Genomic DNA, 24,764 nt, shown 5'->3' with positions numbered 1-24,764 from the left:
TGCTCATCATGCTTTGCAAATCTTGTGCAGTCAAATAACCAGCAGCTGTTGGTCCAACTGTTTCCCATTTTAAAAAACAAAGTTTATAAAAGAATGTCCAGTAAGACATTCTCCCCTTTCTGTTTTACAGATGCCTTCTTTAATAAAAACTCCCTACGATATCCATTCATGGGTCTTCTGTATTTTGCAAAATGTTTAATTATACCTCCAATAGCATATTCTTCTAGAAAGTGGAAATTAGCTATAATTATGTTTGCTTAGTTTAATTTTTTGATGAAACTACTGGTCCAAATTATTGGCATTTTCTCAGAAAGAAATAGCACATTCATATGGCAAAAAACAAGCAAATTGATTTTTTCCCCCCCACTTTTTAAAAATGTTTTCCACAAGTTTTCATTCCAATGTTAATCTACAGGACATTGTAATGAGATCGGTTGAGCAATCTGTGCAAATACAATGCACAGAAAGTATGTGACAAACTTCTTTGTGCTTTTCAAATCTTCTCAAGATCACTATCTTGCATCCAGATGCAACATCCCCAGGGTCTGTGGTTGTTCAGATCTGGGGTTTTAATTTGAGCACCTTCTAGCAGTGCTAGAGCTGGGAGCTAATTTAACCCTGGCATAAGCAAGTGCAACCTTCCATTGAAGACCATGGTAGATAGGATTCCACACCTGATCGAGCCTTTAATTGCTACCCTAATACTAAAAATTCATAGTAATAAATAATGCTTGTTTATGGTAGGGCTGCATTTGGCCCATGTTGTCTAAAACAAGAAGTAGTTTCCTTTCAATAAGTTCAGCTTTTTCCCTCCTTATTGAATGTATTTACACTCACCCAGAGTGAGGCTTATTTTGTTTGAGCACATTGAATAGAGTCCTACAGACTGTATTCAGCTGCCAAGCCAGTTATTAAACTTCTCTCTCCTTTTGGCTGTTTACTTTTTATGCACAGACACGTGATAATGCCATACACAACAACACTAATGACATACATTTATAAAAAGAAAGAAGCACACTGCGAAGAACAAAGAGGTGAAAGAATAACAACCAAATCTAGTAGTCTATCAGTAGTTGTCTGAAACCCCCCGGCTAAGCTTTCACCGTTCCAGAACCAAGACAGAGACATAGAGATATTCCTTAAAGAAAGAATGTAAGATGGAATGGTTCTGGAAATTGTTCCTGTTCAATTTGGACACAGCAAAGACACAGATTAATTGACATTTTTGTCAGACTACGTAAAACATTGTAGCTGTTAGTGTAGTATAACCCTTCAACCGCCAGCTTTTTCCAAACAGACATAAGAATGTGTGTTTAACAGAATATGTGTTGGGCTCAATTATTTCGCTTTCTCCAGAGCCCAGCTATCTCCAAGTGTGGTCCACTGTTGAAAAAGAACAACATATGGCAAATTCCTCTCCCAGGAGTGAAATGTAGACCAAATATGGTCTGTCATGATACTTCTGTGGAGCACTAGGACAGGTGCTCCCCAGTATGTACCAAGTTATGGCATGCTTCAGACAATGTGGGGGCGGCCATGCATATAGAAATATGGTATGGTTATGATAAGGAGGCTGCTTCCCTACATTTTACAAGTGTAAACCTTATGGCCAGAAGCTTCAGAGGGGAAAGAGGTTTCTACCCCCTGTGTTGGTAAAAAGAAATGCTGCCATAGAAAGTTTTGTTAGCATAGGCTAAATACCCACAGGTCCAGTAGTGATGCTTGGGCGATCACCATATATACACAAAGAGAAAACTCTTACCTTGTGGGAAAGAGCTAGTTTCCAAGGAGCAGAACTCCGCTCCTGGCTCACCTCCTGGGAGGATTTCATGATAAGAGATGACACAGAGGACGGCAGCAGAGGTGAATGGACTCCAGTGAGCCCCCAACTACCCAGCACCTTAATAGAACCTGACTCTCTACGCTGGGTTAGTTTGTGGTGCTTCCACACAGGACTGGGCAAGCAGCTCCTGTGGGACTGGAGACAGACCAGCAAAGAGACATTTGAACTACTGCTACATGCTGATCCCAACCATGAGAGGGGTTTAGTGGATGGATGAGGTGGTGTGGTCAATATGGGACATTCTCACTAGCAGGTGGGAAGGGAGTTAAATGAACTGCTGCAAAGTTACTGGAAGAAGAGGTATTTTATTCTTTTTTTGCATATGTTTTGTTGCTCTGCCCGCTCAGGTTTGACTGTGTTCCCTTTTCCTATAATAAAGACTCCCTTGTTTGTACACAATCTCAGACTATTTGTAAGAGGGGATGTTCTGCCTGTTAAGGGCATCCAGAAAGGATGTGCTTAGCTTCCCCAGGATTCTAGGTGGAGGCTTGAGCTAGTTTAATTATTTTGTCAAGGTGGACCCAAGATATATTGAACCTGGTCCCTTTTGCTGCTGTCAACCATCTGGTAGAAGGTTTACACACCATTTTAGCTGGTCATGGGTACTTCAAAGTGCACAGCTAGAGATAACCCCAGTGGGTACCATGCAAAAGTACCAGAGCACAGTAATCAGGCAGTAAGATCCTGGAGAAGATGGTGTATGAATGGTTGCCCATTGCTATTAGAAAGTTAAGGATAGGTTTGTGTTGTCCATGGGGAAGTATTTGCAGCCATGGCGTGGATGGTATCAGGATCCATACGCTATATGTGTGGAGGGATAGTCTGGCAATGACAGTGGAATATTCTGTACTCAGGGCCGGTGCAACCATCTAGGCAACCTAGGTGGTCGCCTAGGGCACTGGGATTTGGGGGGCACTATTTTCTTTGGCAGCAATCGCAGCTGCCGGATCTTCGGCCGCCCCGGTCACCGCCAGTATTTAGGCGGAAGAAGCTGGGGCATGGGAGCGCGGGGAGGGCCGCCTGCAGCAAGTAAGGGGCAGGCAGCATGCAGGGGAACTCCTCACCCCAGCTCAGCCCTGCCCTGCCTCCTCCCCGAGCATGCCATGGCTGGCTTACTTCTCTCCGCCTCCCCCTTGCGGTGCCTAAGCTGATTGGCGCCGAAAGCCTGGAGGCGGGAGAAAGTGAAGCCGTCCTCGGGTGCTCCATGCGCAGAGAAGGGTGAGCTGCGGATGTGGGGGTGCTCAGGGTGCGAGGGCGAAGCTGCCGTGGGGGGGCCTCTGGGGGGGGCTGCACAAGGTGGAAGTTTGCTAGGCATCGAAATTTCCTCATTCGGCCGTCTTACTGCTCTTGGGCCGAGGATGCCAGACATGTTTAACCTTCACGAAGAAGAGACTGCTAAAGGTTTAAAGGCTTAAAGACCGTTTCTTGCAATTTACAGAAGGCTTTACTTTTTGAGCACAGTTATTGTGAGGGCACTTCTGGCATAAATCGATAGCTATAAGGGTCGTTTTCTTTTACCCTGGCAAACGGGAAACCAAAACCTGACCCGAGGAATCAATCGGAAACCGGGATGATTAAAAGCAGGGAGGAACCTCTGAGGGTTTGGCTTATTCTGAGTGTCTTTTGGTTTCGTCGGCTGTAGAGTAACATACTTTTCTCTTCTATCCCATAGCTTCTTTCTATCCGGCTGTTTCTTACAGTTGTAAAGTACAAAGAAGAACAAGCAGCCCAAACAGGAAACTTACAACAGCAGAACAAGCAGCCAAAGAATGCACGCCTTCCAACGATCACACTGCCTCTGCCCCTTTTGCTTTCTTTACTTCCCAAGGTTAGGGTTAACTATTACTTTGGACTTTTATTTTTTCCTGCACTACTAATATTGTACCCTTTTACTCACCAGAGTGATCTAGTCTAATGGTATGTAAGAGCCTAGAGTTAAGGTTACGTCAACCTTTAGTTAGGGGTTCTTGCTGCTTGGAATTTGTATGTTAGCAACAAAAATCTGCTCAAAAAAGAAACTTGTCTTGCAAAAGTTCCACTGAGGAGACTGTGGCGTTTGGGGAAACCACTTTGGTTTTCAATTATATAAATGAAAATCTTTTAAAATATGTTTTATCAGTTTGGGATTGTTTTTTGTAAAGATTATAACTCCAGTGTCTTCAGTTTAAAATATAGATGATCCAGTCTAATGACTTTTGGTACGAGGACAGTTCAGTTTAATTTGATTACTTACCAAGTAGACTACCTTCCCCCCCCCACAAACACGTTTTCTCAGATTATTACATGTACTCAATCTGCATAATTAAAGAACAGATTATAGTCACTAACAGTTCTGTTCCAATGCACTAAGGCCTGCAAGTAATGTGACTTAAAAGTTACCTGATTATGGGCCCAGTTCTGTCACCCATCTTCATGCTGAGTAGTACTTACTCATAGGAGTAGTCCAGTTGCACCCATTGGAATATTCATGTAAGTGCTACTCAGTATGAGGAATGGGGTCAGAGCTTGAATATACCTCATAGGCCAGAACTGCTCCTCCAAAGCTGAGCAAAATAATATGAAGAGTTTATTTTAGATATGGGAGAATTGCACATAAATAATACATAATCTGAAGGATTCAGAACATTTTTTTTCTAGTTTCTTAAGTAATTTTTTTTTAATTGCAGTGTGTATTTAAAAATAAAGAAAGTTTGAGGGGGGAAAGGGTAAAACAAACTGATAAAAGCCAGGAAATTCACTGTGAATATTCAAGCTCACAATATGTTTGCAGACAGCTAAAGTTTTGTTAGTATATGCATGTGGGTCAGGAAACAGACCCCATACCATGTGACTTAAGCAACCAATTACACAGCTTGGATATAAAATTGTGAATATTAAATTCATTGTAAATAATCTTGTAGTGGGGTCAGCTACCTCCTGACTGCCCCCTCATGGCCAGGGGTCACTTTGCAGGCACCCTGTCCCTGTTAGCCCCCTCATGCAGGCCCCTTAAGTACATCACACAGTAGCTCTTGTGACTAATGGCACTGTTACCCAGAGGTGGATTAATAACAGTAATTGTTCAAGCAGTCCTGAGGAGCTCCAGAATAAAGTCTATAACCATAACACAAAAGTTCATACTCAGCCCTGGTTCTTCTGCCATACACAATCAGTTCTTCCAAAAGCTGCCAGTCCCAGCTCTTTCTGCCTGGAGTACAGCCCTCTGGCTTCCAGGTCCCCCAACCCCTTCTCCCAGTTGGGATCTCCATCAGGACCTGGGCCCACTACTCCCAGGCTTTATGTGGCTGAAGTTCAGCCCTCAGGTTCTGGCTTCTAGGCCCAAATCATTTGCTCAGTTGGGGGTCTCTAGCCAGAGCCTCCTGCTCACTGCAGCTCCTCTCTGTCATAGCTTCCTTAGTGTCAGGGTCTTCCCTTTAGCAGCCTTTCACTGGCTACAATTTTCTGTATTTCCTCTTCACTGCAGTCTCCTGCTGTTCTGTGCAGGGCAATCACCCTGATCTCTCCAAGGTAGGGATTATTCTGTAATTGGCTAGCTCCAGTCTGTAAGGGGCAAGTATCTTGTTACAAATTATAGGCTGAAACTGGTTCAACTGAATTCAAATAGTTCTTAGATTTTAAAGCCATATGAACGTTCTTTATAAAAACTATAATCTGTCTGCCCCAGGAGAACGTACTAATAAAATGGTCTAAATTCACTCAACAAATTATTCATTTCAAATTAGTCCTCTAGCTCTATTCCTGCTTTGCCTTACACATACACTAAAGTGAAAGTATCTGCTTAATTTTGGCTTTCTTGGCCTCTCTCTGTATTATGAGAGTTCTATATGAAAAGAAATACCTGTTTGTGTGCCTGTACTTATAAAGAGCGCCACCTACAGGCATATAAGAATAGGGTCCACAACATTGTTAATATGTTTGTAGGTTCAATACAGTTGTTATACTACAAAATGACTTTCTTGCTGAGCAGCTGTTACTGACATGTATCTTAATAAAACAAATTAGCATTAAAATATGATGGTATATTAACATATGAAACCTATACTGGAATCTGTAAATAGGTAATGGTTAACAATCATTTAAGAGAGTGTCTTTCATAACAGCTTTGCCAGGAAGACCAATGGTGTTAAGAGCTAATGTACAGAGCAACCAGAGGAAGCCATTTGCAGTATATTTTTAACAAGTTTTATCAGCCTTTCAAAACCCAGGAACTATGCTATATGTTGTTGGCTGCTATCTACTGGTACCTTAGCTAACTATTTACATACATACAAGTTATAGAACATTCCAGTAACAAGGTAAACATTATAAATGATCAGAAAAATTCCAACAAAACTGGTTTTGGTCAGAATTTGCCAGCTCATCTAAATGTAAATAGTCCACAGAGGTCTGATTTTTGACAAAGTTCCTCTGGAAACCAGGGAAGGTGAAACCTGCCAGGCAGGTTACCAATGGAAACCTGCTTGTATTCCTGCCACTTTCCCATCTAGCTCCTGGGCAACTTATGCTGGGGAGCCTGAGCTTCCAGGATCTGCTGCTCTGGGGCATTCCACCAAACGGACTGCCTGAGTCCAGCCCCAAGGTCTTCCAGAGTCTGCAGCTCCATGGCTACATCCTTTTTCATGGAGAATTTTGAAATGTTTGGGTTTTGTTCTGAACTGGAATTAAACCAAATTTTGAAATGGCAAAATCCTCCACAAAACAGAACTTACCATTCTCTGCCCAGCTGTTGTAGATATTGTTCTTGTTCACGAATAACATACTTGCAGATGCTCACACAAACACATGTTCAATGACTGATTTCTGAAAGTCTGGAAAGACTCCGGCAGCTTCTTATTGCAGGGATCTTTCCCTGTGGCAGGGAAAGACTCTGGCAGTTCCTTGCTGCTGGCCAGTAGTTCCCTGCTACAGAAGTTTTCCCTGCTGCCTCCCCCTCTTTCACTGACATGTGTAACTACACTACAGCACGGATGCAGTCTGATTTTTCTCTGTGGTGTGTAGCTACACATACCCAATGCACTGCTGCAAGAGGTGTGCAGTGTAGACTTAGCTTTTTCCATTGCAACGTGGAATGTATGCTTGTAGAATCCATACCAAACTGACTGTTCACCATAGGTGCTGGAACTAGGAGTGTGCAAGGTGCTGTCACACCCCCTGACTTGAAGGGCTTTCCATCATAAGCAGGGTTTCCAGTTTGGTTCAATGGCTTTCATAGAATATCAGGGTTGGAAGGGACCTCAGGAGGTCATCTAGTCCAACCCCCTGCTCAAAGCAGGACCAATTCCCAACTAAATCATCCCAGTCAGGGCTTTGTCAAGCCTGACCTTAAAAACTTCTAAGGAAGGAGATTCCACCACCTCCAACTCTTTCCATTTTTTCCACATCCTTCTTGTAGTGTGGGCCCAAAACTGGACACAGTACTCTGGTGAGGCCTCATCTGATGTCAATAGAGGGGAATGATCACATCCCTCGATCTGCTGGCAATGCCCCTACTTATACAGCCGAAAATGCCATTAGCCTTCTTGGCAACAAGGGCACACCAACTCATATCCAGCTCTCATCCACTGTAACCCCTAGGCCTTTTCTGCAGAACTGCTTCCTAGCCATTCGGTCTCTAGTCTGTAACAGTGAATGGGATTCTTCCGTCCTAAGTGCAGGACTCTGCACTTGTCCTTGTTGAGCCTCATCAGGTTTCTTTTGGCCCAGTCCTCTAATTTATCTAGGTCCCTCTGTATCCTATCCCTACCTCCAGCGTATCTACCACTCCTCCCAGTTTAGTGTCATCTGCAAACTTGCTGAGAGTGCAGTCCACGTCATCGTCCAGATCATTAATGAAGATATTGAACAAAACCATCCCCAGAACCGATCCCTAGGGCACTCCACTTAAACCGGCTGCCAACTAGACATGAGCCGTTGATCACTACCCGTTGAGCCAGATGATCTAGCCAGCTTTCTATTCACCTTATAGTCCAATCATCCAGCCCATATTTCTTTAACTTGCCGGCAAGAATATTGTGGGAGACCGTCTGAAGCTTTGCTAAAGTCAAGGAATAACACATCCACTGCTTTCCCCCTCATCCACAGACCAGTCATCTCCTCATAGAAGGCAATTAGGTTTAGTCAGGCATGACTGCCCTTGGTAAATCCATGCTGACTGTTCCTGATCACTTTCCTTTCCTCTAGGTGCTTCAGAATGATTCCTTGAGGACCTGCTCCATGATTTTTCCAGGGACTGAGGTAAGGCTGACTGCTGTAGTTCCTCGATCCTCTTCTTCCTTTTTTAAAGATGGGCACTACAGTAGCCTTTTTCCAGTCATCCGGGAACCTCCCCCATTTGCCATGAGTTTTTCAAAGATAATGACCAATGGCTCTGCAATCACATCCGCCAACTCCTTTAGCACCCTTGGATGCAGTGCATCCAGCCCCATGGACTTGTGCTCGTCCAGTTTTTCTAAATAGTCCCGAAACGCTTATTTCTCCAGAGAGGCTGGTCACGTTCTCCCCGTACTGTGCTGCCCAGTGCAGCAAACTGGGAGCTGACCTTGTTTGTGAAGACAGAGGCAAAAAAATCATTGATTACATTAGCTTTTCCCACATCCTTTGTCACTAGTTGCCTCCCTCGTTCAGTAAGGGGCCCACACTTTCCTTGACTTTCTTCTTGTTACTAACATACCTGAAGAAACCCTTCTGGTTAACTCTTACATTCTCTTGCTAGCTGCAACTCCAAGTGTGATTTGGCCTTCTGATTTCACTCCTGCATGCCTGGGCAATATTTTTATACTCCTCCCTGGTCATTTGTCCAATCTTCCACTTCTTCTTTGCATTTAAGATCAGCCAGGATTTCATTGTTATGCCAGCTAGTCACCTGCCAAATTTACTATTTTCCTACACATTGGATGGTTTTTTCCTGCAACCCAATAAGGATTTCTTTAAAATATAGCCAGCTTTCCTGGATTCCTTTCCCCCTATGTTATTTTCCCAGGCGATCCTGCCCATCAGCTCCTGAGGGAGCGAAAGTCTGCTTTTCTGAAATCCAGGGTCCGTATTCTGCTGCTCCCTTTTTTCCTTGTGTCGGGATCCTGAACTCAGCCATCTCATGGTCACTGCCTCCCAGGTTCCCATCCACTTTTGCTTCCCCTACTAACTCTTCAGTACCCCCACTATACAAATTGTCCAGCGACCCCGCTGGTCACCAAACGCAATCTGGTTGTTCTGGATTTAATGCTTCTGGATCATTCCCCTGCAAAATGGGGATTTTTCCAGTGATGTAGGGCTGCCATAGGCTCTCCTATGCTCCCCTGGCCAGAAGCACAAGAGATATGGTTGGACAAAAGGGCGCGTGGCCAGCATATTTCAGCACCTTGCTAATCCTTTGCAGTTGGAACAGTCCCTTGGAATGGTGGGGACAGCCGCCCACATTAGAGCAACCTCAGACTGTTTCAGCCCCTGGATAGTCTGAGGATCAGGGAAATGTAAAGATGGCTTATAACCATCTTTGTTAAACCACCCACCCCATCCCAGATCTTGTGCCAAGCACAGCTCAGCCAGACAAGAGAATCTGTCTATTATCCATAGTCAAAATCAAAATGAAGAACTGATATCATGTAATGATATAGTGAACTAATGTTATAGTTTCTGAGATTTGGACATGCTGACAGGAATTCCACTATTCTATGCTAACTGTTAATATAACTCATAAGTAATGCAATGATTTTGTCATGGACATTTTTAGCACAGCCTTCCCTATCCAGCCCTCCATACAGTTTGGAACTCCAGTGTGCCCAGCCAAAAAGTTTGCCTACCCCTGGCCTACAGGGACTGGAGAGCTCCACAGGATTTCTCTGCCGAGGAGCTGCTGGGGGTCCCCCACCCTCCTTGGGGTCTGGGGAGCTCTAGGGGATTTCCTGCCCCAAAGGCTGGGGAGCTGTGGGGACCCCTGCCACTCCAGGCAGCAGGGCTACCCTGAAGCTCTCGACCACCATGGGAGGCAGGGGTAACCTGAAGCTCCCAGCTGCTGCAGGCTGAAGTCATGGAGATCTATGGAAATCACGTATTCCATAGCCTTACTCATAAGCAATTTAATTGATTTCATTTTTGAATGTGAATGGTTATTTATACCCAGATTTTAGCACTTATGTAAAGGGAAATAGCCCATGACATCTTAAAATTCAGTAATTTACAGAATGTAAAATGTCATTGTGTGGACACATTTTAGACTGTGGAAATGTAGATGGGGAAGGAAACAAGATAATCTGATGCTACGCTCTGTACCTGTTAATTTTTTTAAACAGTATTCAGGATAATTTATTATTTAGTACATATTATGTTAGTGCTTTGAGACTAGCCAGACTAGGGCCCAATTGCTAATTGCTTTATATAAATGTAGTAAATGATCGTCCCTTTCCCCCAAAGCATATACAGTCTAGAAGGATCTAGAATCTACAATCTAGAAATGAGCTAGCTAATATGGAAAAGAGCTAGCTAATATGTTATCTAGTGTGCTGCTTCCCCTGGGTGCAGGATTGTCACACTAAGAAAGGTTCAACAGATATTTTCCAGTCTAGTTAAATGGAACATATGATGAGGTTTCAGTTGCTCTCTTGAGAGACTCATATATTACTATCAGGAAGTTTTTCCTGATATTTATTTTTAAGTTTCTCCTTTTCAATTTCATTCTAGTACTCTGAATCCTATGCAAAATATTTGGTTTTCCTCTTTTGAAGTTTATATTAACAGCCTTCATATATTTGTAGTCTGTAATCTTAACTCCTCCAACACATGCACATTGTCATTTAACCATGCTCCATCTAGCCTCATCACCTTACAAGAAAACAGAAACAAGTACTTCCTTGGAAATTTATTCATTCTTCCTTTCATCCAGTGGCAGAGATGGGTATTTGGCAGTAGTTATTTTTTCATTATGATTGTGGGACAGCTAAGGTAAAAGGTATACTCTTCATTTTGAGTGTGCTGAAATTCTAGATTATTCTCCTCTCTCAAGGAAGGGTGTTCCATAGTCACAGAGCATCTGCTAAATAAGCTCTCTCTAATTTTCAGAAGCCTTGTCTTTGTTGTAGACAGCTCTGTTTTTCCTAAGGTACACAGCTGAAAAAAGACTCTGGCCATGGAGTGCTAGGCAATTTGAACCCAGCCCATTGAAAGCTTTGAAGTTTTGGCCCTGGGACTTTGAACTGGACCTATTATTCAGCGAAGAGGGAGTGTTCTCCTCCTTCCTCCTTGACCAGTCGCCCCACAAACTGAGGTCACAAGACAATCTGCCTGCTACCATTGCTGTTATTGTGAGGAACAGCTGCTGTTATGAGTGAAACACTCAGAGGAGCCTGCATGGAGTGTGGGAACAGAAAAGCTGGATGGGCGGTGAGTGGTAGAGACTGGAATAATTGATGGATTTGTAGGAGAAAGAATATAGACTTGATTCAGAGGTTTTTAGCAAGATGGGTGGTATTGAGTATTTTACTCAGGAAATGTCCCATGTATCAATGGGTAACTTAGGTGTTGTTTTCAACTCTGACCTCTCTCTCTAGGTCCTCACATTAGGGCTATGTCTAAATCTTACAGTTTCTTCCTGTATAACATCTCTAAAATACGGTGTTAGTTATCCATCTACACAGCTAAAACTCTCGTCCAGGCTGTCCTTTCAATGACTGCAGCAGCCTTTTCTCTGGTCTTAACAAATGCAGCCTTGCCCTGCTCATGTCCATTCAGAATGCTGCTGCAAAGATCATTGTCCTAGCCCAACACTTTACACCCCTTTCCTGGCCCCCTCTTCTCTATCATATCAATCTTAGGCAGCTTGTCTTCACTTTCAAGGCCATTCACAGCTTGTCCCCATCTAATTTTTAATCATTCACTCACTCGCGATGTGTCGATTCCCATCTCTGACTGGCCCATGATACCAGCCTCCCTCTCCCACTTGTTAAATGTTCAGACAAGCGCCTTTGTGCTTTCTCATATGCTATCCTTCACATTTGGGAGGTACTCCCACCCACAGAGCCACTTTATTGTTCTTCAGATCCCTCTGTAAAACTCTCCTTTGCTGTGAAGATGACAAACACTCAACAATGGTTACTCTGCTGGTGCTAGGGTGACCAAACAGCAAATGTGAAAAATCAGGATGGGGATAGAGGGGTAATATGAGCCTGTATAAGAAAAAGACCCAAAAATTGGGACTGTCCCTATAAAATTGGGACATCTGGTCACTCTAGCTGGTGCACTGATACCCCTGCCTGTCATGCTGAACAATATTGCCTCACTGTTTCCTTGTAATCCATGACTCTGTCTATATCCAGCTCGTGTTTCTTGTCTTATACATACCTTGTAAGCTTTTGGGAGGGGCGGGAACCATCTTTTTGTTCTGTGTTCATACAATGCCTTGCACAATAGGTTCTGGGCCATGTCTGGGGCTCCAAGACATTATGATAATACAAATAGATAATAATTAATCATTTATAATGATGGCTTTCTATTTTGTTCAAATGTTGGCAGCACATCACTGCATTATAGACTCCATTTCTAGAAGGAAATCTTAGTCTGCACGCTGTTCGTGACGGTGGGTGGGACATGAAAGTATGCTTGTTTCCACCCCATTTAACCAATGCTTGAAAGCATGTTGGAATCAGAGTGCATTAGGCACCATCAGTCATTGGCCTGGCGTCTCCCTGCTCTGTAGTACCAGTGGAGTGAACAAATCTGGTTGTCTGGGTCACTTGCTGGCACATTTTCTGAGAAAAAGTGATTTATAAGATGAGAAGTAACCTTCCAAACTGCATGTTTAGTACGCTGTGTTCACCTCGGGCTGTAGCTGCAGACACAACGCGATGCCATGGTCTGATAATGCAATACCAGGAACTATAAAAATAGCACAAAGGAATGACAAAACCTGCTATAAAACCTGCTTTATGATTTATTTAATTCCTGATAATACAGTTCTCAATTTCATTTCACTGCTCCTAGATTGTCTTTTTATGCTATGAAATTTTGTTTCCCTAGGCTATTTGACATAAAAATTTATCTTAAAAATAGATTGTGAATGAAGAACAGTGTCTGCCATTTCTGTAAAAGAAGATTGTCCCACACTTTCATTCAATGAATGTTGTACTGTGCTTAAGAGAGGCTCACAACTGAAATAGCTGCACATCAGAATAAAGGTGCACTGGTAGAGGTGGGCGGGGGCAGCCCAGTTTGCCTCACATCAATGCTAGCCATTCTTTATCCATTTTGAAATAAGAAACGGAAAACACGCTAGGTTAAAAAATGTACAGCTGCAAGAAAAAAATCTGTACACATCAAATTAAAAATTAATTGGTAATCACAACATGATATGTATAAGCATATCTTTTCTGAATGTTGCATTATAACAGAAGCTGTAATCTCAGGAGGCTGTTAATGCAATATAACACCCGCCTTCTTCTGCATTGTCACTTAATTTCTCTTCTGGTATCTTCCTTGCTTCATTTAAACACACCATTGTGTCCCACATCCTCTAAAATCCCTCTCTAGACCCCACCAGCCCCCTTTCCTTTGCCTCTGAGCTTTTCCTAACATGCTGTGTCCTCATGCTGAACTGATCCTCTCCACCAACTCTCTCCTTGATCCCATGCAATCTGGCCTTTGCTACCACCACTCCATTGAAACTGCCCTTCCAAAACCAACAACGTGACCTCTATTTTGGCCAAACATCAAGGCCTCTTCTCAGTTCTTCTACTCAATCTATCTCCCTTCACTCAGCTCTCATATTCTGTGCTGTCCTGGCTCCTTTCCCTCTTTTCTAACCATTCTTTTGCTCTGGGCCTTGATCATCACAACTACTATACTCCAGTCTCCTTCTCTTTGGCCTCCATGTCTCATATGTCCTCTTCAATCCATTCAAAACTCAGTTGCAAAAATAGTTTGTTACTAAACAACACAAGCATGTTCACAGACCCTTTTTAATCCCCTTTGCTGGCTCCATGTTGTCCTCTGCATCAAATCCAAACTCTTACTTCTTGCTTCAAGGTCTTCCACACTCTAGCTGCTTTCTATCTGTGTGTTCTTGTCTCCTTTCTCTCAACAAAGCTCTTCCCCACCACAATTTTTGTTCTGACCAAGTTATCTAGGCAACCACATGTTCATATTCCTGTTACTTTTATCTTCCCACAACCCCTCTGAGCATTTGTCAGCATATCTTAGCAAGGCCTGATCAAAAGACCATTGACTTCAACATAGCTTTGGAGTAGGTCTGTAGCCTTTAAGCTCTTCTAGGCACGAGCTCTCTATTTCTTTTATAGAATACCATGAATATTTTGATGCTATAAGTCAGTGTTTCCCAAACTTGGGATGCCACTTGTAGAGGGAACACCCCTGGTGGGCCAGGCAGGTTTGTTTACCTGCCGTGTCCACAGGTCCGGCCGATTGCAGCTTCCACTGGCCAAGTTTGTTGTTCTAGCCCAATGAGAGCTGCTGGAAGTGGTGGCCAGCATGTCTCTCGGCCCTTGTCACTTCCAGCAGCTCCCATTGGCCGTGATCAGCCAGACCTGCTGCGTCCACAGGTAAACAAACCAGCCCAGCCCACCAGGAGCTTTCCCTACACAAGCGGCATCCCAAGATTGGGAAACACTGCTATAAGTAATAAAGAACTGGCCATTAGAAGTAGTTTTGTCATCAAACCATGTTTCTTACTCTGTTGAAAATATATAAACCAACTCTGAATTATATGCGTCTCCCTGCAAATGTGATCTTTACATTTAGGCTGTTACAGAATAAATAAAAATGTACAGCCCATGACGGCAAGGAAAAAATAGCTTTTATCAACTATAGAGCATTTTGTTCATATTAGACAGCACATGTTACTTATTGGCATTCTTTTACTAGGGTACCTGGAGCATCCTAATGCAATGCTTATGACAGTTGGATGAATAGCATTTTCTACAAACTGTCAGGTTAAAATCCCAAAACATGCAAACTGATTCGGATTTCTCTGGAAGATTCACTGTCAAGATTGGCAGTTTTTAATTTACTGTACCTTCTTAAAGTACATTTCTTATTGAGTTTATTTTATTTTTTTTTTGAAGGATAGAAAGAAGGGAGAGAGAGTAGAGTGAGACTGAAGAAGATTAATGCTTTCATTTTTTCTTAAAATAAAAATTACCAGAGGCCCAGCGCTCAGGAGCTACTCTATAATAACATACCAGTATACACACATAAGAAGGGGTGATTTAGGACTGAAACAGATTTCATTCATAAAGTAAATAATAGTGAATGAAACAATAGTTTAAAGGTGAAATTTATTGTACCTGGACAGTATCTTTTAAAGTAGATATTGGTCTGAAGCCACAAAATTCAGTACCCACATATTTTCAAGGGTTTTGGTTTGGACCATTCTAGAAATAGTGCTGTAGGGAGCCAGGGTGGCTTCCCTCTGAACCTGAGGGTAAAGAGCCACTCTCTCAGCCTGAGGGGGCAGGCCCAGACCAAGCTTACTCCATCCCCCAGAAGGGGAGGGGTGGAACAGAAAGTACAAAGGGCAGGGATCTTAGGCCACTCAGGGCAGCACCAGGGAGGGAGGCAGATGAAGACCGCTGGCTTCTCCCTTCAGACCCTGCTGCTGGTCCAGGGGAGGCCCTGGAACAAGAGAAACCTGACCTGGAGGAAGGACAGGGGCTACCGGGGTTGCCCACTGCCGAGTACCCGAAGGAACTGGAGGAGCTGAGGCAGAGGGGGAGCTGGAGCTGCCAGCAGTGGAATACCAGGATGAGCTGGAAGGACCGGAGGGATTCGCTCAAGGGACCGGGTAGGAAGGAGCCCCGGGACAGAACTGCACAGTCTGGTGAGTCTATTTGGTCAGCATGTTGCGGAGGGACCCCGCTGACCCTGTGGCGGGACCCTGGGCCCACCACTGTCAAGGCCTTGGGCTGGAATGCAGTGGAGTTGGGTTGGCCTGCGTTCCCCTACCCCGGCCAACCCGCCTTGGGTAGCAAAATCCCGATAGCGCTATAGACTCTTGCCGGCGCTCCCCTGCCCAAGGGGCACACTATAGACCTTTGCTGGCCTCCCTCCCTCTGCTAATTCCCTAGTGACAGACAGCCTGACACAGGCTGGCCAGTGGGACAGTAGCTATCCACCACCCCCTAGAGGCTCAGTGGGCCAACCAACATGGGTCATAAGGGCCAATTATGAAATTTGGATCTGTACCCAGTTTTGAATATTTACTTCTCCTTACATTTAGTGATGTCTGGACATTGGGGTCTTGCATTATTCTGCACTCTTCTTTTAAATTTTGTTTTGTTTGAAAGAATTTTTTCCCCATGTGCTGAAGTTGAATATCAAATACCATCATCTAGCATGCTGCCACGTCTTAACCAGTAACATTGATTTCAATATTTGAAGGCGCTTTCAAAATATTTCAGATGCAGGTCTTTTGCTAAGTGAATTATTTTCTCTCACTTGCAGTGAGGATAACAGATTTGTAGGTTCCTGGCATGTAGTTCTTTTGTAATGACATAGTTTGTTTCTAGTCAACTACATAATTTACCATAATTTTGTATTATTTAACATTTATATTAGCATATGTTTCATTCATGATATCCCAAATTCTCTGTTAATTTTACAATCCTTTATTTCACAGAGTGCTAGGTGAAGCATTAAAATCTTGTGTTGTGACTACCAGGTTGGTTATCAGTGGGGACTGAACCCAGTATCTACACTAAATTAAGCACGAACAGCTACATCTTGAGCTAATGGGCAACTTTGCATAGTTGGAGTTGCAGCAGATTCGTATCCTTAATTGATCAAAGAAAGAGGAGGCTTTTAAAAAATATTCACCAGTGGATTACACTTACAAGTTCCAAATAGCTTTCTTTAGTAGGAAAACTAGCCAACTAAAGCACATACGTTACAGGAGACTAAATTTTCAGCATCCTTTTTTCCTGTTTCTGCTCTTCATGAAGAAGAGTAAAGAAATAACCAGCACTATGGGGAATAAGGCTTATAGTAGAAACTAGCTTTCCTTGTAGGCTGAATTTTCCAAGGAGCCTAAGGTAACCTGTGACCCAGGGAGTCCCTGAGTCTCAAATGGCAGAGGGTAGCTCATAACATAACTCACATGAGGCCTGACACACTCATTGTCCCAACACCCCTGTTGCCATAATCTGTAGCTAAAGGTGTCATGTGAGTATCATATGCAAACTGGCAACATGCTGTTAATTAATATTATTGAGTGATGTGTGTATGAGGGTGTATAAAGAATTATAGAAATATGATGGAAATATGTTCTCAAAAGGTGTTTTATGAGCAGTGCATTAACCCAGCCTATCCTAGATAAAGGAATGTTGTTTGTGTTTTTTCTGTCTCCCCAATGTAAACTGAGCCAGGTAACACCTCAGAGGACAATGGAAAGGACATCTACATAGAAGGTAAACAAAGCCATCAACTAAATGAGCAGGGAGAGATGAAGGGAAATCCACATAATGATCACAGTGGGGGATGGAACCTGAACCCTCAGGATGCTTTCCTAGCTCTTCTTGAAACAGAGACAACAGACTTTGGAAAAATTAAGCCAAAAGAAAGATGTCAAAATGGCTCTATTATTCAGTGGTTCGAGCATTGGCCTGCTAAACCCAGGGTTGAGTTCAATCCGTGAGGGGACCATTTAGGGATCTGGGGCAAAAATCTGTCTGGGGATTAGTCCTGCTCTGAGCAGGGAGTTGGACTAGATGACCTCCTGAGGTCCCTTCCAACCCTGATATTCTATGTAGGGGACAAAGGGTGAGCAGCACCCTTTGAGCTCATGAAAATATATCCTCTTGGCTTGAAAACCAAAGAAATGAGTATAGGTGAGAAACCTGCTTAGATAAAGATTGTAACTCTCTGAAGTTAAGTTTTAGTCACTAGAAAGCTTGTTTTGTTTGTTGTAATGATATCTGTGCCTTCTGTTCTTACTGATTATCATGTAAATATCTGCTCTCAATAAACTTATCCTAGTTTTTATTACAGAACTTTGTCAGTGCTATGTATTAAACTGAAGGGTAAAATCCTCAGCTAAACTAATAGGCAGGGTGTGTGCTCTGTCTCTTCGGCTACAGTGAACTTAATTTCAGTGAGGGAATGTCCAGCAAGAAGAACTGGACACCGCAGGGGAGACGGTTTTAGGGAGACTCGGGACTGGAAGGGCTGTTGGTGTCATCTTGCAAGTAATAAGCAGGCCGAAGGAAGCCAGGGTGAGGCCATTGTGCTGTGCACATGCTGCTAATATCAGGGCTAAGCTAAAGCTTTACCAAGAAGCATGCAGGGTTACAGAGCAGGTGGTGATACAACCCCTTACTTGTCTGGATGAACCCCAAAGTGTCACAGAACCTGACTGGGATTTTGACCCTCTACTTCTCTTAGGGCTCTGAGACTCTCCCCTCTCACTGCATATCAGAGCCTGCACTCCAGCCTGAGCCCAAATGTCTACACTGATATTTTTAGCCTCGCAACGTGAGCCCTGCGAGCCTGAGTCAGATGACCTGGGCTCTGAGATTTGCTGCTGTGGGTCTTTTTTTTCCCTGCTCTGTAGATGTAACCTGGGAAACTCTGCCACAGGTCTTTTTTTGCAGTTCAGATGTATCCTTAGGGTTCTTGGAAAATTCCAGCCTTAATATTGCCTATTATTGGATGGGCCTGATCATGAATTGTCCTTCTCCTATTTCAGTCAGTGAAAGAGGAGAACACCCAGACCATCACATGATTGGCAAGTATCTCTGGAGGCTCATATAGATCCATTCGTATTCCACAGTACAGAACTCATGAGGATTTCTAGTCCCTTCAGTTCATTTAATTGATTTCAACGTAGCTTCATGGCTTCAGATTATGCTTCAGCTTGTATTTCAATTTATTGTTCACCTTATGGCTCCCTCGACACTGCATAAACTCTCTGTGAACATTGTCATCATTAAATACAAGCACCATGTATTTTATTTAAATCCATATATATTTCACAACCCCAGAGAATGGCAAGAGAAATTAATGCTAACAGATTTGACTCTACAGATATTCTCCTGGGTTATTTGATTGAATGCAACTATAGGAAGGTTCTTGTTAGCCACCTGCTATTCAGCCCCCAGGTCTGGAATTCATCAGTACGTATATCAACTTTTAAAACATTTTTTTGTAACATATTAAAAATAAGGCCTGGGTTACAAAATTACTTGGTTTATGTTTGTAAGAGCTGCCAAGGATATGAACAAGTGAAGAGGGGGAAGTTGATTTTACCCAGAGGTACACTCTTCAATAACTCCTTCTCAAAGTAAAATACTGCACGATGTTGCCAGCTTTCTGCTAGTGCACTGTGCCATCCTGTGAGATTTACACTTTCTCAGAATAAATTCGGAAAGAGCTAACTCCATAATATGAAGCATCAAATCCTCCTCTCTAATCCATACTATCAACCTCTTGTCTAAACACATCTTAGGTGACATCTACCCTCAGGGCCGGATTTAGGGGCAGGCAACCTCCTGAAGTGCCAGGCTTGGGGGCTGCAGGGCTCAGGGTGCTTTTTTTATTGTTAGTAACAAAAGGAAAAATAGAATGTTTGAAGTAAAATGTTTCAAGTATTCCGTATGTTGATTCATTTTTCACTAACCTCCTAGAATGTTCTGGACCTTTGTAATATCTCGTGGAACTGTCCAAACTTTCTGAGAACTACATTTTCCTTGACCATTTTAGAATGTTGTCAGCAATGCCCTCACAGGCATATAGGGGCAGAGTGTCTCCAGTCAGTCAGTGAGATGTCAGAAAGAGCTGAAGTAAAGTGAGAGCTGGGTGCGATATTGTGAATGGCACTCCCAACATTAATCACAGTGAAAAGATATTATTTACAGTAAGATTTGTTGACGACAAGGATGGCTGTTTCCAAGTAAAGGAACACTTTATCTGTTTCCCATCTGTAGATGACTCTACTGGAAAAGGCCTAACAGAACTGTTTATGAACGTTTTGAATGAGTATAAAATACAGCTTCAGGACTGCGGCAGCTAAGGCTATGACAATGGCACGGACATGCAGAGAAGAAACAGTGGCATCCAGGCAAGGATCCTTGCACTGAAACAAAGAGCTTTCTTGGTTCCTGGCGGCTATCATTCCCTTAACCTGGTTGTGTCAGATGCAGTGTCATCTTCTTTAGATTCAATAGCTCTCTTCAGAGTACTGCAAAGGATATACATCCTGTTTTCAGCATCAACTATCAGATGGAAGATCCTGGACAATGTTACAAATCTGACCATGAAGCAGCTAAGTGATACTCACTGGGAGAGCCGCATTGACAGTGTAATGCCAGTGAGGTACAAAGCGACTGAGGTTTACAACACCCTGATGGAACTGGTGCAGTCAACTAGTGCCGAGGCCAGAATCCGACACAAGGTGCAAGCCTGGCAAACCAGATCACTGACTTCAAATTTCTGGTCTCAATTGCAGTTTGGCACAATATCCTGTTCCAAGTAAATGTTGCAAGCAAGACATTACAAAGTCAGTCATTGGACATCATGACTACTACTACTTTGAGAAGCTGCCTTGATTTTTGTTGTGACTTAGAGACAAGTGATTTGGAGATGCCATGACTGCTGCAAAGACATGGCAGAAAACTTAAGAGTTGAGCCTGTATTCAAGGAAACTCATATTCATCTGAAGAAGAAATGGTTTAGTTATGAGGACAGAGATGAGATGATGGGAAGCTCAGAAGAAAAATTCAAGAAGGAATTTTTTTTTACTTGTTGACACTGCTCGAGTGTCCATCAAAGAAAGATGTGGACAAATGAAGCACCAGGAAAAGACCTGAGAGCTTTTGTATGACTTTAAGCTGCCAGTGGACAGGAAAACACTGTTGAACCATTGTACAGACCTTCACCAGATGCTGACACAGAGGGAAAGTTCAGAAATCAATGATAAAGACCTCTGTCAAATTGGACAATATCCATCGCATTTTGTAACACACAAGAAGCACACTCCATTCCACGTTCTCCAGTTAATTCTTGATGCAGAGCTGAAGGACACATTTCCTAATGTGTGGATAGGTTTGAAGATTCTGCTTATGCTGCCAGTCACAGTCACAAGTGGTGAGAGCAACTTTTCGAAGCTCAGGCTCATTAAAGCACATCTTCAACCAACGATGGCCAATGAGAGACTGACATCACTTGCTACTTTATCGCTAGAAAATTTCCTTTGGATCTCTCTGATGCTGCACTTCAGTTCACAAGGGCAAAGACAAGAAAAGCAACCTTTTGAACTAAAGGACTAGGGTTAACATTCCAAGGCTGTCACCAACTGTAATGCTATTTAATATTGGTCCACCCAATTTTTGTGCACACTTCAATTTCTTCATATTAGTACATTTCAGTTATTCATAAAATTAAAGTTTCTGTAAGCATAGAGGAAACTTAAATAAATTTTTTATGTATGGTATGAATAAATACAGATTTACAGATCCTAGTATGCAAATCTATTGTCCTATGTGACAGGGATAAATCCTGCATCAAAGTCATGAAATAGGTTACAAATGCAATAAAAATAAGATATTCAAAAGTTTAACAAATGCAAAGGAGGGGCTCCATACCTGGGGTACCATTTGGTCTAGAGCTGCCCTTTCTACCTTCAGATGTCCCAGCTTGCCAAGGCCTAAATAAGGAGTGTAATGTGTAACAATGACTCAAAATGCAGGACACAATGGCTCTAAGAGTGGGATGTTCCTTTAGTGTACATTATTCTCTCTCTAACTTTGGGTTCATCATGATTTATTTTATATAAATAATTTTCAACAATAAATGTGTGATATTTGATCTTGGCCAAAGTTTCCCATACTTATTTTTCATGATAGATCAGAACACCATTCCTCATGACATGGAAGATTTTGTGATGGTTACTCATTCCCAAATAAACCTTTAGGTTGTGACCATCTTCTCTACTCTGTGTAAATGAAGTGCTGTCAGGCTGCACTATACTAAAAGAACTGGAAAAATGATTCTCAAAATCTCATCTGTGGAGCATCTCCAGGGGATCCATGAGGCAGCTTCCAGCACAGTGATTAAGTATGCACAATTGTAATACATCAGAGTTGGTCCTACCATCGTAGAAAGTTTTACTTGTAGTTTCAACATTCTTCAAGCAGCTAGAGGATTCATGTACACCTACAATTGAGTTATTTGTTGCACAGGAGGCCTCAGATATTGAGGCTCCTAACTTCTACTGAAATCAATGGAAGTGAGCAGCAGAGCTTAAATATCTTCGTGGATCTGGGCCAAAGGCTCTTAGCAAGCCTCCCCCTTTGACTGGTGTTTCTTTGGTGTAAATTTGCCAATGAAACAAAAATCACAGGAGGATGAAATTTAACTCCATAGTGACCTGCAAGGATTGGAGCAGTGGAAGATTGAGGCAATGGCAGAGAAGGTGTCCAGGGAAAAAATGTCCAGTGGAAATAAAAAGTGAAATGAAATAAATGTTGGAGATGTTCTAGAACAATCACCTGCACCACTGTAAATGACAGAGAGACATATTTTTCTGACCAGTTATGACAACATTACACATTTTATCTATATAATAAGACTCCAGGATTGTAACTCTGTGTGTTGCTTTGAAGCCTAGAATGCCTGTAGTGTAAAGTAATGGAAACAGCTACAAACATGATTCAGAGCTCTTTTTGTTCAGAATATCACCAGGTTCAATCATCACTGGGATTCGCTATCTATTACCATCCACTTTTTTAGGTTCTCAACCATTTGGACTTTATGAATTACACCTGGGTGGTATATAGCGCCAGTTAAGCATGTATCTGTCCCATGTCAAGAGTCCTAGACTATTGTGATATTGGAGGTAACTCAACTAGTCGCCACCCTTATTTTGCAGCTAATTTGCTTGCAACAATTTCATTGGTTTTAGGAAGGGTACTGTTCAGATGATGGATTACTTGACCCAATTGCCATACCCATGTGATAGCATTGGCTTTCAGCAAATAGTTTACAATACATAAGAACGGCCATACTGGATCGCCCAGAAGTTTTTCTAGCCCAGTATCCTGTCTTCTGACAGTGGTGAATGCTAGGTGCCCCAGAGGGAATAAACAGAACAGGTAATCATCAAGTGATTCATCCCCTGTCATCAATTCCCAGCTTCTGGCAAACAGAGGCTAGGGACACCATCCCTGCCCATCCTGGCTAATAGCCATTGATGGACCTATCCTCCATGAATTTATCTAGTTCGTTTTTTGAAACTTGTTATAGTCTTGGCCTTCACAACATCCTCTGGCAAGGAGTACCACCAGTTGACTGTGCGTTGTGTGAAAAAAAATACTTCCTTTTGTTTGTTTTAAACCTGCTGCCTATTAATTTCATTTGGTGATCCCTAGTTCTTCTGTTATGAGAAGGAGTAAATAACATTTCCTTATTTACTTTCTCCATACCAGTCAGAATTTTGTAGACCTCTATCATATCCCCCACCTTAGTCATCTGTTTTCCAAGCTGAAAAGTCCTAGTCTTATTAATCTCTCCTCATATAGCAGCCATTCCATACCCCTAATCATTTTAGAATGAGTGGTATGATTTTATTTTATATGTGACCCTTTATTTCTAATATTTATGTTTGTTATCATTTGAATCTCTATTCTTTGTTAGGTTTGTTTATAGAGAAAACAAGTATAAGTTAATTTAAGTGATGTGTGTTAAGTGAAGCAGTGTTCTAAGGTGTAACTAATAATCTGTGGTATGCTGTTCTTTTGGGAGTAGTGGATCTAGTAAATCTCTGAGTGTCCAATGGATAAGGGGCTAGACACCACAGGGGAAATCTCAGAGGACTCGGGGAGGGTAGTATGCCTATTGCTAGAGCACGAGGGACAGTGAAGCCCATATGGGCTGAAAGGGCAGTGCTTGTTTTGCCTGTGTTTGGGAGAGCTAGGGAGCTGACAACTGGCAAACACAGAAAAGGGTGGAGGGATAGTTCAGTGGTTTGAGCATTGGCCTGCTAAACCCAAGGTTATGAGTTCAATCCTTGAGGGGGCCATTTAGGGATCTGGGGCAAAAATCTCTCTGGGGATTGGTTCCCCCTTTGAGCAGGGGATTAGACTAGATGACCTCCTGAGGTCCCTTCCAATGCTAATCTTCTATGCTGATGGATAGCAAAGTTTCTCACAACTCTGGTACCTCCAGGGAGTGTCACAGTGAGCTCTAATGTGGGCTGCATAAGCAAGTACATACTCGGGGATGGGGAGGGGGTGAAACAAGCTTATGCAACCATATCCTCACTGAGCTGGATAGATTAAAGATAGCACAGGTACATTACATCCCCAGCAGCAGTGCAGATGTACCTTTAGTCTTTCCATGCCTCAGTTCCCATCTGTGAAATGGGGGTAATAGCACTTCCTGACCTCTCAAATTATTGAGGCTAAATACTATGGCGATGAGGTAGGGAGGTGTATAAGTACCCAAGGTAAAATAACCCAAGCTTTTCATTATCATTTAAATGTGGACCTTTTATTGCTTTTATTTATAATTTTGTTAGTCTTTCACTGGCCTTTGCTCTCCCATTTATACATATAATATATTTGAGTTATTGTCTCATTTTTCCAGCCTATTTTGACTCTTCTGACTTCTCCATAAGCTGTCCTTGTGACTGCAAAGATCTCTGTGCTAATAAAAAGCCTCACCATTCTTGGTGGAGTCCTTGAGTAGGAGAAGTCTGTTTCTAATTGTTTTCTTATTGTTGGCTTTGAACTTCACATCTTTTGTGCTGATGTGTGCCTTGAAATCCCTTCAGAGGGGATATAATATCACTAATGTGAGATGTTGATCAGTCCTCATGGCAGGATGTTTATCTGCAGAAGAATGTTTTGATCTGTAGCTGTAGTATGGGTTTGGATCTTTTGCTTGTGTTAATTTGGATACTGTTTTTTTGGTTCTGATGGATTACTTT

The sequence above is a fragment of the Chelonoidis abingdonii genome, chromosome 1, assembly GCF_003597395.2.
Source record: "Chelonoidis abingdonii isolate Lonesome George chromosome 1, CheloAbing_2.0, whole genome shotgun sequence".
Classification (NCBI taxonomy): domain Eukaryota; kingdom Metazoa; phylum Chordata; order Testudines; family Testudinidae; genus Chelonoidis; species Chelonoidis abingdonii.
Note: the sequence above shows the minus strand (reverse complement) of the source record.